Source organism: Ctenocephalides felis, unplaced genomic scaffold, assembly GCF_003426905.1.
Source record: "Ctenocephalides felis isolate EL2017-DRISC unplaced genomic scaffold, ASM342690v1 CF-g0.4_SCAFFOLD_01492, whole genome shotgun sequence".
In the NCBI taxonomy this organism is placed as follows: Eukaryota; Metazoa; Arthropoda; class Insecta; order Siphonaptera; family Pulicidae; genus Ctenocephalides; species Ctenocephalides felis.
Genome location: NW_020537646.1, coordinates 61,527,907 through 61,547,676, shown reverse-complemented (window position 1 = coordinate 61,547,676; position 19,770 = coordinate 61,527,907). Strand labels below are relative to the sequence as shown.

Here is a 19,770-nt window from a genome sequence, read left to right as displayed (position 1 = left end):
TACAAAGTTCTATTAATTTACCGGTATTCACTATACAAAGCACTAACCGGGCACTAGTTGAATTTATAACAAACTTAATATACGGCTCGAAGATGACCAATGGTTGGGCTGGCTACCATCAGTAATTAATATAAAAAGCGGACTGTAAATAAATAATTGTTATCTGACGATAACCTTTCCAATTTTGAATATTACTGAATAAAACCACTGTGATTGGTATAAATCTATATTAATATCTTCAAACTATTACAAATACAGCGGTGATTGAATATACTTGTTGACTGTTCCGCTGCATTGTCTAGACTAAACTTAAAATTACTGGGTACAGTGTTCATACAGGAAGTATTTAGGTACAAAAATGAGCCCTTGTGCGAATGACCCAGGCCAGAGGCTGCAATATTCTAAGAATTGTAACACAATACCCGGCGTCAAGGCACGATGCACTGAAAATGTTAAGCCGTCAGAATATATTCTGACCAGTATGGGTTCTGCAAAGATCTTTTTGGCCTATCGTCTCGGAGAAAAACATATTTTGTATTTAACACATCCTTGAACATAAAGGTTGGTTTTTCTTCATGCCTTGTACCGGTCACGGTCCTAACTTTACAAAATCTCACTATGACTGGTCTCTTCGGTTGGTACCAGCATGGCACCCGGTAATCTTAGAGTCTCGCTATAACATCTCCACAACGCTCGCTTGAAGATTTTCTTTCCGCGCTGATCGAATATCAAGCTTGACTGTCGGTAATATCTCAGTCCAGCGCTTAGTGTTATATCTTATTGCGGTTTCAGTTGTCTGTGAAGTCTTTCGACCATACCGTTAGCTGCCGGGTGATTTTCTGTTGTCTTAAAATATGCAGTTTCCATTAACCGGTTGAGCTGCTCTAATAAACATGATTCAAACTGTCTACCCTGATCTGATGTAATTCTTAATGAAGCTCCGAATCTCGCTATACATTTTGAGAATAATGCTTTTGCAATTGTATATGGGGATAGCTTCCGGCCAACGAAAAAACGATCTACGCATGTTAGGCAATAACGAAATCCATCTGATAAAGGCATAATTAGGATGTCACTCCTGGCAATGTAAATACTCTAGGACGTGTAACAATATGTTGAGCGCTGACAATATGGGCAGCTGCGTGCTCACTGTCGGCAATTCTTTTTAATGGATGGCCGTACATAATGTTGTGTTGTCAATCTTATTGTAGCATTTGCTTCAAGATGCGACAAACCATGTAAGCTATTGAATATAGCACGGCAAATTTTTTTTTGATATCACCGGCCGAATGATTGATTGAGATACATCGCACAACAGCGATGTTCCAAATTTGTCTATGAACATTTTTGTCTTGTATGTTAGTGATTTTTACCGCTGGCCAAGACTTCATATCCTAAAAACTTTATTTTTGTTTTTCCAGATACACATTTTTGGATTGACTACTACACCGAATTTTTGCAGCTTCTTGAATAGAGCATAGAATGTTGCATATGCTGTTTGTGCCATTCCAATGCAACCAATGCTTTATCGATGTATACATTACAGAATTCCAAACCTTGCAATATTTCGTCGAAGAACCTCGGGAAAGTTTGCGCTGCATTGTGCAAACCAAATGTCATAAACGGAAATTCGAATAATCCAAAGGACGTAGTGATTGTTGTCTTCGCGATGTCTTCCTTAGTTATAGGGACTTGATTGTAAGCTTTCACAGAATCGATAATAGTAAATATTACCTTACTCCATAACGCAAAATCATGGATATGGCGAACTGGGTAACAATCCGGTTGAGTCCACTCATTTAATCTGCGATAGTCTCCACAACGTCAAGTTTGCCCACCCCTAATGCTATCTGTCGTGTTAAGTCTAGATATTTCTCTAAAATTTTGTCATATGGGGACAGTGTGACTGTCAGTATTTTAACCGAAGGTATTACTCTATTTTTAGATCTAGCTGAAGCAGCTGAGGTTTCTACTAAAATAAGTTTTTTAAGGTCAATTGCTAGATTAAAATAAGCGAGCAAATCCACACCAATATATATCAGGACGCGACACCTGACAATGAAACTAAAAGCACTTTCGGGCAATTTATGGCGAAAATGGTGTAACTTGCCGGGGGCGTAGCTCAAGTGGTAGAGCGTTCGCTTAGCGTGTGAGAGTTACCCGGGGCTTCCAAATCTTACTATTTTATGTCTTGATGACGATAAGAATCGTTGTGAGAGATTGTTGAGTATAAAGCACGTAAAATCTTTAAATAAAATGGCGTTATTTGAGGGGACGTAGCTCAAGTTGTAGAGCGCTCGATTAGCGTGTGGGAGGTAACGGGATTGATACCCGGTGCTTTCAAAACTTAGTTTTTTATGTCTTGATGATGATAAAAATTATTGTGAGAGATTGTTGAGTATAAAGCACGTGAAACCTTGAGGGCTTAGCATGTGAGAGGTACCGGGATCGATACGCGGTTCTGCGAAATCTTACTTTTTTATGTCTTGATGACGATAAAAAATGTTGTGAGTAGTTGTTGAGAATGAAGCACGTGAAACCTTTAAATAAAATGACGTCACTTGACGGGGGCGTAGATCAAGTGGTAGAGAGCTCGCATAGCTTGTTAGAATTACTGGTATCGATACCCAACGCTTTCAAATCTTACTTTTTTATGTCTTGATGATGATAAAAATTGTTGTGAGTGATTTTTAAGTATAAAATACGTGAAATTTCTGAATGAAATGGCTTCACTTGCAGGGTACCGGGGCCGATACCAGGCACTTCCAAATCTTACTATTTTTGTCTTGCTAACGACAAAAATTGTTGAGTGGGTGTTAAGAAAGGACGTAGTGATTATTGTCTTCGCGATGTCTTCCTTAGTTATAGGGACTTGATTGTAAGCTTTCACAGAATCGATAATAGTAAATATTACCTTACTCCATAACGCAAAATCATGGATATGGCGAACTGGGTAACAATCCGGTTGAGTCCACTCATTTGATCTGCGATAGTCTCCACAACGTCAAGTTTGCCCACCCCTAATGCTATCTGTCGTGTTAAGTCTAGATATTTCTCTAAAATTTTGTCATATGGGGACAGTGTGGCTGTCAGTATTTTAACCGAAGATATTACTCTATTTTTAGATCTAGCTGAAGCAGCTGAGGTTTCTACTAAAATACGTTTTTTAAGGTCAATAGCGACACCTCTGCTATCACGAAATTCCATGATAGAGTTTTACTAAGTCCAAAATTTAGCTTTAAAGATAACATACCGTATGGAGCTATCGGTGTTTCATTTGCTGCTAAAAGCTCGAAGGAACATTTTTACTGGGGCATTTTACTAAAATACGCAGGTACACACATACGCCGGATCCAATGTATATCAGATGTCTCACATTTGACTCTTTGTCCGTGATGAAAATGCGGCGTGAGGTAGTTGGGCGTATGTCACTTGCCGCCATTAGTAAACGCTAGTTTTGTGTCGATATTTTTTTTTGTTTTAATATGTTTTAATATGTCTTATTAAAAGGAGTTAAAGATGATTTTTTTTTGTTTTAATATGTTTTAATATGTTTTATTAAAAGGAGTTAAAGATGATAAATAGAATATTCTATTTATTTTCTTTAACTCCTTTTATTCTATTTTTTTTCTTCTTGATTTTGATTTTCAATACCATAACTTTTAACTTATAGATTGTATTGTAATCTGATTGTTAAAATTAGCAGAAATAAAAATAAATGTTTTATGATATTGATTTCCATTTAATAAAATAATAAATTAACTATCTATAAATATTTTTGGTACTGAAATAGATATTTAGTTACATCTTTATATATGCTCATATTTTTTGTTGCTAATAATATTGTCATGTTTGTTGAAAAAACTATATTTTTCTGTTTTAGACGTTGGTAAAGCGTTTTTCTCTGTGTTATATAATTCTTGCATCGAAAAACGATGTGATCCGTATTTTCAGGTCCTCCCTCTTTGCAGTCGCTCTCTTCAAACCTCGATAATCCAACTCGTAGCCGAAATGTTATATTATTTATTCAATTCGCATTCTTATAGCGGTACTGATGTGCATGCGGTTTCGAATAAATATCTGAATTTTTTTCATGATATACTTTGCCTTTTATTTGACTAATGTTGTCGAATATACTTTGCCATTTTTCTCTATCTTCTTTCATGAATATTTTATTAATATCTGCTGTTAAAATGCTGTTTATTTCTGTTCCCAAATAACATTCCTCCTTGGCCAACTCGTCCACTTTTCCATTTTCGATTATTCCTGCTTATCCCTTTATTCACATAAATTTTTAGACTCATAGTTTTACCTTTTATTTCATTTGCTTTTCGTTAGTTCTTTTTTCACTCTTTGTAATTTGTACTTCTTTTATCATAATTATTGCTATATTTACGGCCGTCATCTCGGCAATGAAACTAAAAGCACTTTCGGGCAATTTATGGCGAAAATGGTGTAACTTGCCGGGGGCGTAGCTCAAGTGGTAGAGCGTTCGCTTAGCGTGTGAGAGTTACCCGGGGCTTCCAAATCTTACTATTTTATGTCTTGATGACGATAAGAATCGTTGTGAGAGATTGTTGAGTATAAAGCACGTAAAACCTTTAAATAAAATGGCGTTATTTGACGGGGACGTAGCTCAAGTTGTAGAGCGCTCGATTAGCGTGTGGGAGGTAACGGGATTGATACCCGGTGCTTTCAAAACTTAGTTTTTTATGTCTTGATGATGATAAAAATTATTGTGAGAGATTGTTGAGTATAAAGCACATGAAACCTTGAGGGCTTAGCATGTGAGAGGTACCGGGATCGATACGCGGTGCTGCGAAATCTTACTTTTTTATGTCTTGATGACGATAAAAAATGTTGTGAGTAGTTGTTGAGAATGAAGCACGTGATGCCTTTAAATAAAATGACGTCACTTGACGGGGGCGTAGATCAAGTGGTAGAGAGCTCGCATAGCTTGTTAGAATTACTGGTATCGATACCCAACGTTTCAAATCTTACTTTTTTATGTCTTGATGATGATAAAAATTGTTGTGAGTGATTTTTAAGTATAAAATACGTGAAATTTCTGAATGAAATGGCTTCACTTGCAGGGTACCGGGGCCGATAACAGGCACTTCCAAATCTTACTATTTTTGTCTTGCTAACGACAAAAACTGTTGAGTGGGTGTTAAGAATGAAACAAGTAAAACCTTTGAATAACCTGGCGTTATTTGGCGGGGACGTAACTCAAGTGGCGGAGCGCTCGTTTAGCGTGTGGGAGGTACCGTGATTCATAATTGGCGCTTTCAAAACTTAGTTTATTATGTCTTGATGACGATAAAAATTGTTGCAAGTGATTATTAAGTATAAAATACGTGAAATTTTTGAATGCAATGGGTTCACTTGCAGAGTACCGGGGTCGATACTCGACGCTTTTAAATCTTACTATTTTATTTCTTGGTAACGATAAAAATTGTTGAGAGTAGTTGTTGAAAATAATAAAATAAAACGTGTTGGGGGCGTAGCTCAAGTGGTAGAGCGCTCGCTTAGCTTTTGAGAGGTACCGGGATTGATACCCGGCGCATCCAAATCTTACTATTTTATGTCTTGGTGACGATACAAACTATTGTGAGTGGTTGTTGAGAATAAAACACGTGAAACCTTTGAATAAAATGACGTCACTTGTCGGGGGTGTAGCTCAAGTGGTAGAGCGCTCGTTTAGCGTGTGGGAGGTACCGTGATTCATAATTGGCGCTTTCAAAACTTAGTTTATTATGTCTTGATGACGATAAAAATTGTTGCAAGTGATTATTAAGTATAAAATACGTAAAATTTTTGCATGCAATGGATTCACTTGCAGAGTACCGGGGTCGATGCTCGGCGCTTCCAAATCTTACTATTTTGTCTTGGTAACAAGAAAAATTGTTGAGAGTGGTTGTTGAAAATAAATCAATAACATACGTTGTGGGCGTAGTTCAAGTGGTAGAGCGCTCGCTTAGCATGTGAGAGATACCGGGATCGATACCCGGCGCTTCCAAATTTTAGAATTTTATGTGTAGGTGACGATAAAAATTGTTGTGAATGATTGTTGAGTATAAAACACGTGAAACCTTTAAATGAAATTGCGTTATTTGCCGGGAACGTAGATCAAGTGGTAGAGCGCTCGCTTGGCGTGTGGGAGGTACCGGGATAGATACACGGCGCTTGTGTGGTTGTTGAGAATAAAACACGTGAAACCTTTGAATAAAATGGTGTTGCTTGACGGGGGCATAGCTCAAGTGGTAGAGCGTTCGCTTATCATGTGGGAGGTACCGGGATCGATACCCGGCGCTTCCAAATCTTACTATTTTATGTCTTGGTGACGATAAAAATTGTTGTGAGAGATTGTTGAGTATAAAGCACGAGAAACCTTGATTGCTTAGCATGTGAGAGGTACCAGGATTGATACGCGGTGCTTCCAAATCTAACTTTCTTACATCGTGGTGACGATAAAAATTGTTGTGAGTGGTTGTTGAAAATAAAACACGTAAAACCTTTGAATAAAATGTAGTCACTTGACGGAGGCGTAGATCAAGTGGTAGAGCGCTCGCTTAGCATGTAAGAGTTACTGGTATCGATACCCGACGCTTTCAAATCTTACTTTGTTATGTCTTGATGATGATAAAAATTGTTGTGAGTGATTTTTAAGTATAAAATACGTGAAATTTCTGAATGAAATGGCTTCACTTGCAGGGTACCGCTGCCGATACGATAAAAATTATTGAGTGGTTGCTGAGAATAAAACACGTGAAACCTTTGAATAAAATGGCGTCATTTGCCGGGGAAGTAGCTCAAGTGGTAGAGCGCTCGTTTAGCGTGTGGATGGTACTGTAATTCATAACCGGCGCTTTCAAAACTTAGTTACGCTCGCTCAGCATGTGAGAGGTACCGGGATCGATACCCGGCGCTTCCAAATCTTAGAATTTTATGTCTAGGTGACGATAAAAATAGTTGTGAATGATTGTTGAGTATAAAACACGTGAAACCTTTAAATAAAAATGCGTTATTTGCCGGGGACGCAGATCAAGTGTTCGCTTAGCGTGTGGGAGGTACCGGGATAGATATCCGGCGCTTGTGTTGTTGTTGAGAATAAAACACGTGAAACCCTTGAATAAAATGGTGTTGCTTGACGGGGGCGTAGCTCAAGTGGTAGAGCGCTCGCTTAGCATGTGAAAGGTATCGGGATCGATACCCGGCGCTTCCAAATCTTACTATTTTATATCATGGTGACGATAAAAATTGTTGTAAGAGATTGTTGAGTATGAAGCACGTGAAACCTTGATTGCTTAGCATGTGAGAGGTACCAGGATCGATACCCGGTGCTTCCAAATCTATTTTTTTTATATCGTGGTAATTCCAATTCTAAATCTAATTGTTGTGAGTGGTTGTTGAGAATAAAACACGTAAAACCTTTGAATAAAATGTAGTCACTTGCCGGGGCGTAGATCAAGTGGTAGAGCGCTCGCTTAGCATGTGGGAGTTACTGGTATCGATACCCGACGCTTTCAAGTCTTACTTTGTTATGTCTTGATGATGATAAAAATTGTCGTGAGTTATTTTTAAGTATAAAATACGCGAAATTTCTGAATGAAATGTCTTCACTTGCAGGGTACATGTGCCGATACGATAAAAATTGTTGAGTGGTTGTTGAGAATAAAACACGTGAAACCTTTGAATAAAATGGCGTTATTTGCCGGGGACGTAGCTCAAGTAGTAGAGCGCTCGTTTGGCGCGTGGGAGGTACCGTGATACATAATTGTCGCTTTCAAAACTTAGTTTATTATGTCTTGATGACATAAACGGCGCTTCCAAATTTTAGAATTTCATGTCTAGGTGACGATAAAAATTGTTGTGAATGATTGTTGAGTATAAAACACGTGAAACCTTTAAATGAAAATGCGTTATTTGCCGGGGACGTAGATCCAGTGGTCACTTAGCGTGTGGGAGGTACCGGGATAGATATCCGGCGCTTGTGTGGTTGTTGAGAATAAAACACGTGAAACCTTTGAATAAAATAGTGTCGCTTGACGGGGGCGTAGCTCAAGTGGTAAAGCGCTCGCTTAGCATGTGAGAGGTTCCGAGATCGATACTCGGCGCTTCCAAATCTTACTATTTTATGTCTTGGTGACGATAAAACTTGTTGTGAGAGATTGTTGAGTATAAAGCATGTGAAACCTTGATTGCTTAGCATGTGAGAGGTACCAGGATCGATATGCCGTGCTTCCAAATCTAACTTTCTTACATCGTGGTGACGATAAAAATTGTTGTGAGTGGTTGTTGAGAATAAAACACGTAAAACCTTTGAATAAAATGTAGTCACTTGACGGAGGCGTAGATCAAGTGGTAGAGCGCTCGCTTAGCACGTAAGAGTTACTGGTATCGATACCCGACGCTTTCAAATCTTATTTTGTTATGTCTTGATGATGATAAAAATTGTTGTGAGTGATTTTTAAGTATAAAATACGTGAAATTTCTGAATGAAATGGCTTCACTTGCAGGGTACTGGTGCCGAAACGATAAAAATTGTTGAGCGGTTGTTGAGAATAAAACAAGTGAAACCTTTGAATAAAACGGCGTTATTTGCCGGAGATGTAGCTCAAGTGGTAGAGCGCTCGTCTGGCGCTTTCAAAACTTAGTTTAATATGTCTTGATGACGAAAAAAATTGTTGCAAGCGATTATTAAGTATAAAATACGTGAAATTTTTGAGTGCAATGGATTCACTTGCAGAGTACCGGGGTCGATACTCGGCGCTTCTAAATCTTACTATTTTGTCTTGGTAACAATAAAAATTGTTGAGAGTGGTTGTTGAAAATAAACCAATAACATACTTTGGGGGCGTAGCTCAAGTGGTAGAGCGCTCTCTTAGCATGTGAGAGGTACCGGGATCGATACCCGGCGCTTCCAAATCTTAGAATTTTATGTCTAGGTAACGATAAAAATTGTTGTGAATGATTGTTGAGTATAAAACACGTGAAACCTTTAAATGAATATGCGTTATTTGCGCGGGACGTAGATCAAGTGGTAGAGCGCTCGCTTAGCGTGTGGGAGATACCGGGATAGATTTCCGGCGCTTGTGTGGTTGTTGAGAATAAAACACGTGAAACCTTTGAATAAAATGGTGTCGCTTGACGGGGGCGTAGCTCAAGTGGTAGAGCGCTCGCCTAAAATGTGAGAGGTACCGGGATTGACGCTTTCAAATCCCCACGTCGATATTATTATATTGTTCATCTACTATTGCCTTAAAATCTAGACATTTGTTAATCATCTTGATACGGGATTAAGCATATTCTATGACGTTATCTTGACCCGATATATGTCTGATATCAGTCGAAAATTGACTAACAAAATTAAGGTAGTGAAATTGTCTTGACATACACTGGCTGTTTTTTTTAAACGCGTAAGTGATAGGTTTATGATCGGTGTATATCACAAATTCTTTTCCCTCTACCATGTGTCTAAAAAATTTTACGGCGTCGTAAATTGCGAGTAGTTCTCTGTCGGTAATATGTCAAATATTTTCATTCCGTTGAATTCAATTTTCTTGAGAAAATGCTAATGGGCTCCATTTACCATTAATTTGTTGCTGCAACGCCGCTCCTATAGTGTGGTCGGAAGCATCACAAGCTATTGATAGCGGAGCGTATAAACGCGGGTGCTTCAATAAAGTTGCTTTTGCTATTTTTTTACACTTTCCAATCGCTTTCTCCATATTTGAGTCTCAATCCAATACCGTATTCTTCTTCAAATTACCACACAACTTGTTGTTTAACGGCACTTGTACTTCCGCAGCTTTCGGGTTGAATTGCAAGTAAAAAGTGAACATGCCTAAAAATTGACGCAACTGTTGAACGATCTTAGGCTTTGCGTAATTTTGTATAGCTTGTGTCTTGTATGTTAGTGATTTAGTACCTCTGGCCAAGATTTCATATCCTAAAAACTTTATTTTTGTTTTTCCAGATACACATTTTGATGGATTGACAACTACACCGAATTCTTGCAGCTTCTTGAATAGAACATAGAATGTTGCATATGCTGTTTATGCAATTCCAATGCAACCAATGCTTTATCGATGTATACATTACAGAATTCCAAACCTTGCAATATTTCGTCCAAGAACCTCGGGAAAGTTTGCGCTGCATTGTGCAAACCAAATGTCATAAACGGAAATTCGAATAATCCAAAGGGCGTAGTGATTGTTGTCTTCGCGATGTCTTTCTCAGTTTTAGGGACTTGATTGTAAGCTTTCACAGAATCGATAATAGTAAATATTACCTTACCCCATAACGCAAAATCATGGATATTGCGAACTGGGTAACAATCCGGTTGAGTCCACTCATTTAATCTGCGATAGTCTCCACAACGTCGCCACCCAGATCCTTTTCGTACCATATGTAAAGGCGATGACCAACATCTCTTGATCGGATGGTCGTGCTGTCGCATATTTAGCAGATTTTAATTTATCTGGTGCAAAGCAACCTGGTTTGTGTGTTGTAGGTAGTACCGATGTTGTTTCCATATAAGGATTAGTAACAAGTTTGCCCACCCCTAATGCTATCTGTCGTGTTAAGTCTAGATATTTCTCTAAAATTTTGTCATATGGGGACAGTGTGGCTGTCAGTATTTTAACCGAAGGTATTACTCTATTTTTAGATCTAGCTGAAGCAGCTGATGTTTCTACTAAAATACGTTTTTTAAGATCAATTGCTAGATTAAAATAAGCGAGCAAATCCACGCCAATATATATCAGGACGCGACACCTCTGCTATCACGAAATTCCATGATAGAGTTTTACTAAGTCCAAAATTTAGCTTTAAAGATAACATACCGTATGGAGCTATCGGTGTTCCATTTGCTGCTAAAAGCTCGAAGTAACATTTCTTACTGGGGCATTTCACTAAAATACGCAGGTACACACATACGCCGGATCCAATGTATATCAGATGTCTCACATTTGACTCTTTGTCTTTGATGAAAATGCGGCGTGAGATGGTTGGGCGTATGTCACTTGCCGCCATTAGTAAACGCTAGTTTCGTGTCGATATGTTTTTTGTTTTAATATGTTTTAATATGTTTTATTAAAAGGAGTTAAAGATGATTTTTTTTTTTTTTAATATGTTTTAATATGTTTTATTAAAAGGAGTCAAAGATGATAAATAGAATATTCTATTTATTTTCTTTAACTCCTTTTATTCTATTTTTTTTCTTGATTTTGATTTTCAATACCACAACTTTTAACTTATAGATTGTATTGTAATCTGATTGTTAAAATTAAAAATGTTTTATTGATTTCTATTTATTAATATACAGTCATCCCTTATAGCTAACTAATAAAATAACTAACTTATTCTATTCTTACATTTTCAATATAATTTTTAATAGATTAAATAAATAATTTAATTAAAATAATAAATTAACTATTTATAAATATTTTTGGTACTGAAATAGATATTTAGTTACATCTTTTTATATGCTCATATTTTTTGTTGCTAATAATATTGTCATGTTTGTTGGAAAAACTATATTTTTCTGTTTTAGACGTTGGTAAAGCGTCTTTCTTTGTGTTATATAATTCTTGCATCGAAGAACGATGTGATCCGTATTTTCAGGTCCTCCCTCTTTGCAGTCGCACTCTTCAAACCTCGATAATCCAACTCGTAGCCGAAATGTTCTATTATTTATTCAATTCGCATTTTTATAACGGTACTGATGTGCGTGTGGTTTTCAGTTATCTACTAAAACCACGGTTTCGAATAAATATCTGGAATTTTTTCATGATATACTTTGCCTTTTATTTGAGTAATGTTGTCGAATATACTTTGCCATTTTTCTCTAACTTCTTTCATAAATATTTTATTAATATCTGCTGTTAAAATGCTGTTTATTTTTGTTCCCAAATAACATTCCTCCTTGGCCAACTCGTCCACTTTTTCATTTTCGATTATTCACATAAATTTTTAGACTCATAGTTTTATCTTCTATTTCATTTGCTTTTCGTTAGTTCTTTTTTCACTCTTTGTAATTTGTTCTTCATTTATTATATTTATTGCTATATTCACGGCCGTCATCTCGGCAATGAAACTAAAAGCACTTTCGGGCAATTTATGGCGAAAATGGTGTAACTTGCCGGGGGCGTAGCTCAAGTGGTAGAGCGTTCGCTTAGCGTGTGAGAGTTACCCGGCGCTTACAAAACTTACTATTTTATGTCTTGATGACGATAAGAATCGTTGTGAGAGATTGTTGAGTTTAAAGTACGTAAAACCTTTAAATAAAATGGCGTTATTAGACGGGGACGTAGTTCAAGTGGTAGAGCGCTCGATTAGCGTGTGGGAGGTAACGGGATTGATACCCGGTGCTTTCAAAACTTAGTTTTTTATGTCTTGATGATGATAAAAATTATTGTGAGAGATTGTTGAGTATAAATCACGCGAAACCTTGAGTGCTTAGCATGTGAGAGGTACCGAGATCGATACGCGGCCAAATCTTACTTTTTTTATGTCTTGATGAAGATAAAAAATGTTGTGAGTAGTTGTTGAGAATGAAGCACGTGAAACCTTTAAATAAAATGACGTCACTTGACGGGGGCGTAGATCAAGTGGCAGAGAGCTCGCTTAGCTTGTTAGAATTACTGGTATCGATACCCAACGCTTTCAAATCTTACTTTTTTATGTCTTGATGATGATAAAAATTGTTGTGAGTGATTTTTAAGTATAAAATACGTGAAATTTCCGAATGAAATGGCTTCACTTGCAGGGTACCGGGCCGATACCAGGCACTTCCAAATCTTACTATTTTTGTCTTGCTAACGACAAAACTTGTTGAGTGGGTGTTGAGAATGAAACAAGTAAAACCTTTGAATAACCTGGCGTTATTTGGCGGGGACGTAACTCAAGTGATGAAGCGCTCGTTTAGCGTGTGGGAGGTACCGTGATTCATAATTGGCGCTTTCTAAACTTAGTTTATTATGTCTTGATGACGATAAAAATTGTTGCTAGTTATTGTTAGGTATAAAATACGTGAAATTTTTGAATGCAATGGGTTCACATGCAGAGTACCGGGGTCGATACTCGGCGCTTCCAAATCTTACTATTTTATTTCTTGGTAACGATAAAAATTGTTGAGAGTAGTTGTTGAAAATAATAAAATAAAACGTGTTGGGAGCGTTGCTGAATTGGTAGAGCGCTCGCTTAGCATGTGAGAGGTACCGGGATCGATACCCGGCGCTTCCAAATCTTACTATTTTATGTCTTGGTGACGATAAAAATTGTTGTGAGAGATTGTTGAGTATGAAGCACGTAAAACCGTGATTGCTTAGCATGTGAGAGGTACCAGGATCAATACGCGGTGCTTCCAAATCTAACTTTTTTATATCGTGGTGACGATAAAAATTGTTGTGAGTGGTTGTTGAGAATAAAACACGTAAATCCTTTGAAAAAAATGTAGTCACTTGCCAGGGGCGCAGATCAAGTGGTAGAGCGCTCGCTTAGCATGTGAGCGTTACTGGTATCGATACCCGACGCTTTGAAATCTTACTTTGTTATGTCTTGATGATGATAAAAATGGTTGTGAGTGATTTTTAAGTAAAAAATACGTGAAATTTCTGAATGAAATGGCTTCACTTGCAGGGTACCGGTGCCGATACGATAAAAATTGTTGAGTGGTTGTTGAGAATAAAACCCGTGAAACCTTTGAATAAAATGGCGTTATTTGCCGAGGACGTAGCTCAAGTGGTAGAGTGCTCGCCTAGCATGTGAGAGGTACCGGGATTCATACCCAGCGCTTTGAAAACTTAGTTTATTATGTCTTGATGACGATAAAATTGTTACGAGTGATTGTTAAGTATAAAATACGTGCAATGTTTGAATGCAATGGGTTCACTTGCAGATAAACGGGGTCGATACTCGGTACTTCGAAATCTTACTATTGTGTCTTGGTAACGATAAAAATTGTTTAGAGTGGTTGTTGAAAATAATACAAAAAAACACTTTGGGGCGTAGCTCAAGTGGTATAGCGCTCGCATAGCATGTGAGAGGTACCGGGATCGATACCCAGCGCTTCCAAATCTTACTATTTTATGTCTTGGTGGCGATAGAAATTGTTGTGAGAGATTGTTGAGTATAAAGCTCGTGAAACCTTGATTGCTTAGCATGTGAGATGTACCAGGATCGATACGCGGTGCTTCCAAATTTTACTTTTTTATATCGTGGTGACGATAAAAATTATTGTGAGTTGTTGTTGAGAATAAAACACGTAAAACTTTTGAATAAAATGTAGTCACTTGACGGAGGTGTAGATCAAGCATGTAGGAGTTACTGGTGTCGATACCCGACGCTTTCAAATCTTACTTTGTTATGTCTTGATGATGATAAAAATTGTTGTGAGTGATTTTTAAGTATAAAATACGTGAAATTTCTGAATGAAATGGCTTCACTTGCAGGGTACCGGTGCCGATACGATAAAAATTGTTGAGTGCTTGTTGAGAATAAAACACGGTACGTAGCTCAAATGCTAGAGCGCTCGTTTAGCGCGTGGGAGGTACCGTGATATATAATTGGCGCTTTCAAAACGTAGTTTATTATGTCTTGATGACATAAACGGCGCTTCCAAATCGTAGAATTTCATGTCTAGGTGACGATAAAAATTGTTATGAATGATTGTTGAGTATAAAACATGTAAAATCTTTAAATGAAATTGTGTTATTTGCCGGGGACGTAGATCTAGTGGTAGAGCGCTCGCTTAGCGTGTGGGAGGTACCGGGATAGATACCCGGCGCGTGTGTGGTTGTTGAGAATAAAACACGTGAAACCTTTGAATTAAATGGTGTCGCTTGACGGGGGCGTAGCTCAAGTGGTAGAGCGCTCGCTTAGCATGTGAGAGGTACCGGGATCGATACCCGGCGCTTCCAAATCTTACTATTTTATGTCTTGGTAACGATAAAAATTGTTGTGAGAGATTGTTGAGTATGAAGCACGTGAAACCTTGATTGCCTTGAGTATGAAGAACCGGGATCGATACCCGGCGCTTCCAAATCTTAGAATTTCATGTCTAGGTGACGATAAAAATTGTTGTGAATGATTGTTGAGTATAAAACACGTGAAACCTTTAAATGAAAATGCGTTATTTGCCGGGGACGTGGATCAAGTGGTCACTTAGCGTGTGGGAGGTACCGGGATAGATATCCGGCGCTTGTGTGGTTGTTGAGAATAAAACACGTGAAACCTTTGAACAAAATGGTATCGCTTGACGGGGACGTAGCTCAAGTGGTAGAGCGCTCGCTTAGCATGTGAGAGGTACCGGGATCGATACCCGGCGCTTCCAAATCTTACTATTTTATGTCTTGGTGACGATAAAAATTGTTGTGAGAGATTGTTGAGTGTGAAGCAAATGAAACCTTGATTGCTTAGCATGTGAGAGGTACCAGGATCGATACGCGGTGCTTCCAAATCTAACTTTTTTATATCGTGGTGACGATAAAAATTGTTGTGAGTGGTTGTTGAGACTAAAACACGTAAAACCTTTGCCTCTCGCTTAGCATGTGAGAGTTACTGGTATCGATACCCGACGCTTTCAAATCCCCACGTCGATATTATTATATTGTTCATCTACAATTGCCTTAAAATCTAGACATTTGTTAATCATCTTGATACGGGATTAAGCATATGCTATGACGTTATCTTGACCCGATATATGTCTGATATCAGTCGAAAATTGACTAACAAAATTAAGGTAGTGAAATTGTCTTGACATACACTGGCTGTTTTTTTTTTAAACGCGTAAGTGATAGGTTTATGATCGGTGTATATCACAAATTCTTTTCCCTCTACCATGTGTCTAAAAATTTTTACGGCGTCGTAAATTGCGAGTAGTTCTCTGTCGGTAATATGTCAAATATTTTCATTCCGTTGAATTCAATTTTCTTGGGAAATTGCTAATGGGCCCCATTTACCATTAATTTGTTGCTGCAACGCCGCTCCTATAGTGTGGTCGGAAGCATCACAAGCTATTGCTAGCGGAGCTTATAAACGCGGGTGCTTCAATAAAGTTGCTTTCGCTATTTTTTTACACTTTTCAATCGCTTTCTCCATATTTGAGTCTCAATCCAATACCGTATTCTTCTTCAAATTACCACACAACTTGTTGTTTAACGGCACTTGTACTTCCGCAGCTTTCGGGTTGAATTGCAGGTAAAAAGTGAACATGCCTAAAAATTGACGCAACTGTTGAACGATCTTAGGCTTTGCGTAATTTTGTATAGCTTGTGCTTCTTGTATGTTAGTGATTTAGTACCTCTGGCCAAGACTTCATATCCTAAAAACTTTATTTTTGTTTTTCCAGATACACATTTTGATGGATTGACAACTACACCGAATTCTTGCAGCTTCTTGAATAGAACATAGAATGTTGCATATGCTGTTTGTGCAATTCCAATGCAACCAATGCTTTATCAATGTATACATTACAGAATTCCAAACCTTGCAATATTTCGTCCAAGAACCTCGGGAAAGTTTGCGCTTCATTGTGCAAACCAAATGTCATAAACGGAAATTCGAATAATCCAAAGGGCGTAGTGATTGTTGTCTTCGCGATGTCTTCCTCAGTTATAGGGACTTGATTGTAAGCTTTCACAGAATCGATAATAGTAAATATTACCTTACCCCATAACGCAAAATCATGGATATGGCGAACTGGGTAACCCGGGTAACAATCCGGTTGAGTCCACTCATTTAATCTGCGATAGTCTCCACAACGTCACCACCCAGATCCTTTTCGTACCATATGTAAAGGCGATGACCAACATCTCTTGATCGGATGGTCGTGCTGTCGCATATTTAGCAGATTTTAATTTATCTGGTGCAAAGCAACCTGGTTTGTGTGTTGTAGGTAGTACCGATGTTGTTTCCATATAAGGATTAGTAACAAGTTTGCCCACCCCTAATGCTATCTGTCGTGTTAAGTCTAGATATTTCTCTAAAATTTTGTCATATGGGGACAGTGTGGCTGTCAGTATTTTAACCGAAGGTATTACTCTATTTTTAGATCTAGGTGGATACGCTGAAGCAGCTGAGGTTTCTACTAAAATACGTTTTTTAAGATCAATTGCTAGATTAAAATAAGCGAGCAAATCCACGCCAATATATATCAGGACGCGACACCTCTGCTATCACGAAATTCCATGATAGAGTTTTACTAAGTCCAAAATTTAGCTTTAAAGATAACATACCGTATGGAGCTATCGGTGTTCCATTTGCTGCTAAAAGCTCGAAGGAACATTTCTTACTGGGGCATTTCACTAAATACGCAGGTACACACATACGCCGGATCCAATGTATATCAGATGTCTCACATTTGATTCTTTGTCTTTGATGAAATGCGGCGTGAGGTGGTTGGGCGTATGTCACTTGCCGCCATTAGTAAACGCTAGTTTTGTGTCGATATGTTTTTTGTTTTAATATGTTTTTATTAAAAGAGTTAAGATGATTTTTTTTTGTTTTAATATGTTTTTATTAAAGGAGTCAAAGATGATAATAGAATATTCTATTTATTTCTTTAACTCCTTTTATTCTATTTTTTTTTCTTGATTTTGATTTTTAATACCACAACTTTACTTATAGATTGTATTGTATCTGATTGTTTAAATTAAAAATGTTTTACTGATTTCTATTTAATATATACAGTCATCCCTTATAGCTAACTAATAAAATAACTAACTTATTTTATTCTTACATTTTCAATATAATTTTTAATAGATTAAATAAATAATTTAATTAAAATAATAAATTAACTATTTATGAATATTTTTGGTACTGAAATAGATATTTAGTTACATCTTTTTATATGCTCATATTTTTTGTTGCTAATAATATTGTCATGTTTGTTGGAAAAACTATATTTTTCTGTTTTAGACGTTGGTAAAGCGTCTTTCTTTGTGTTATATTATTCTTGCATCGAAGAACGATGTGATCCGTATTTTCAGGTCCTCCCTCTTTGCAGTCGCACTCTTCAAACCTCGATAATCCAACTCGTAGCCGAAATGTTCTATTATTTATTCAATTCGCATTTTTATAACGGTACTGATGTGCGTGCGGTTTTCAGTTATCTTCTGAAACCACGGTTTCGAATAAATATCTGGAATTTTTTCATGATATACTTTGCCTTATATTTGAGTAATGTTGTCGAATATACTTTGCCATTTTTTTCTAACTTCTTTCATAAATATTTTATTAATATCTGCTGTTAAAATGCTGTTTATTTTTGTTCCCAAATAACATTCCTCCTTGGCCAACTCGTCCACTTTTTTATTTTCGATTATTCCTGCATTTCCCTTTATTTACATAAATTTTTAGACTCATAGTTTTATCTTCTATTTCATTTGCTTTTCGTTAGTTCTTTTTTCACTCTTTGTAATTTGTTCTTCTTTTATTATATTTATTGCTATATTCACGGCCGTCATCTCGGCAATGAAACTAAAAGCACTTTTGGGCAATTTATGGCGAAAATAGTGTAACTTGCCGGGGGCGTAGCTCAAGTGGTAGAGCGTTCGCTTAGCGTGTGAGAGTTACCCGACGCTTGCAAAACTTACTATTTTATGTCTTGATGACGATAAGAATCGTTGTGAGAGATTGTTGAGTTTAAAGCACGTAAAACCTTTAAATAAAATGGCGTTATTAGACGGGGACGTAGTTCAAGTGGTAGAGCGCTCGATTAGCGTGTGGGAGGTAACGGGTTTGATACCCGGTGCTTTGAAAACTTAGTTTTTTATGTCTTGATGATGATAAAAATTATTGTGAGAGATTGTTGAGTATAAAGCACGTGAAACCTTGAGTGCTTAGCACGTGAGAGGTACCGAGATCGATACGCGGCCAAATCTTACTTTTTTATGTCTTGATGAAGATAAAAAATGTTGTGAGTAGTTGTTGAGAATGAAGCACGTGAAACATTTAAATAAAATGACGTCACTTGACGGGGGCGTAGATCAAGTGGCAGAGAGCTCGCTTAGCTTGTTAGAATTACTGGTATCGATACCCAACGCTTTCAAATCTTACTTTTTTATGTCTTGATGATGATAAAAATTGTTGTGAGTGATTTTTAAGTATAAAATACGTGAAATTTCCGAATGAAATGGCTTCACTTGCAGGGTACCGGGCCGATACCAGGCACTTCCAAATTTTACTATTTTTGTCTTGCTAACGACAAAACTTGTTGAGTGGGTGTTGAGAATGAAACAAGTAAAACCTTTGAATAAAATGGCGTTATTCGCCGGGGACGTAGCTCAAGTAGTAGAGCGCTCGTTTAGCGCGTGGGAGGTACCGTGATACATAATTGGCGCTTTCAAAACTTAGTTTATTATGTCTTGATGACATGAACGGCGCTTCCAAATCTTAGAATTTCATGTCTAGGTGACGATAAAAATTGTTATGAATGATTGTTGAGTATAAAACACGTAAAATCTTTAAATGAAATTGTGTTATTTGCCGGGGACGTAGATCTAGTGGTAGAGCGCTCGAAATTTTTGAATGCAATGGATTCACTTGCAGAGTACCGGGGTCGATACTCGGCGCTTCTAAATCTTACTATTTTGTCTTGGTAACAATAAAAATTGTTGAGAGTGGTTGTTGAAAAGAAACCAATAACATACGTTGGGGGCGTAGCTCAAGTGGTAGAGCGCTCGCTTAGCGTGTGAGAGGTAACGGGATCGATACCCGGCGCTTCCAAATCTTACTATTTTATGTCTTGGTGACGATAAAAATTGT

At 37.5% G+C, this 19,770-nt stretch overlaps 6 non-coding genes across 6 annotated transcripts; all 6 read left to right on the top strand.

The window, feature by feature from the left end:
• Nucleotides 1-8,050: 8,050 nt before the first annotated feature.
• Nucleotides 8,051-8,123, top strand: Trnaa-agc. Its single transcript has one exon. It is a non-coding gene; the product is annotated as a tRNA-Ala (tRNA).
• A 730-nt stretch (nucleotides 8,124-8,853) lies between these two features.
• On the top strand, nucleotides 8,854-8,926 carry Trnaa-agc. The gene has a single exon. It is a non-coding gene; the product is annotated as a tRNA-Ala (tRNA).
• A 4,249-nt stretch (nucleotides 8,927-13,175) lies between these two features.
• Nucleotides 13,176-13,248, top strand: Trnaa-agc. Its single transcript has one exon. It is a non-coding gene; the product is annotated as a tRNA-Ala (tRNA).
• A 1,603-nt stretch (nucleotides 13,249-14,851) lies between these two features.
• Nucleotides 14,852-14,924, top strand: Trnaa-agc. The gene has a single exon. It is a non-coding gene; the product is annotated as a tRNA-Ala (tRNA).
• A 340-nt stretch (nucleotides 14,925-15,264) lies between these two features.
• Trnaa-agc lies at nucleotides 15,265-15,337 on the top strand. The gene has a single exon. It is a non-coding gene; the product is annotated as a tRNA-Ala (tRNA).
• A 4,321-nt stretch (nucleotides 15,338-19,658) lies between these two features.
• Nucleotides 19,659-19,731, top strand: Trnaa-agc. The gene has a single exon. It is a non-coding gene; the product is annotated as a tRNA-Ala (tRNA).
• Nucleotides 19,732-19,770: the final 39 nt, after the last annotated feature.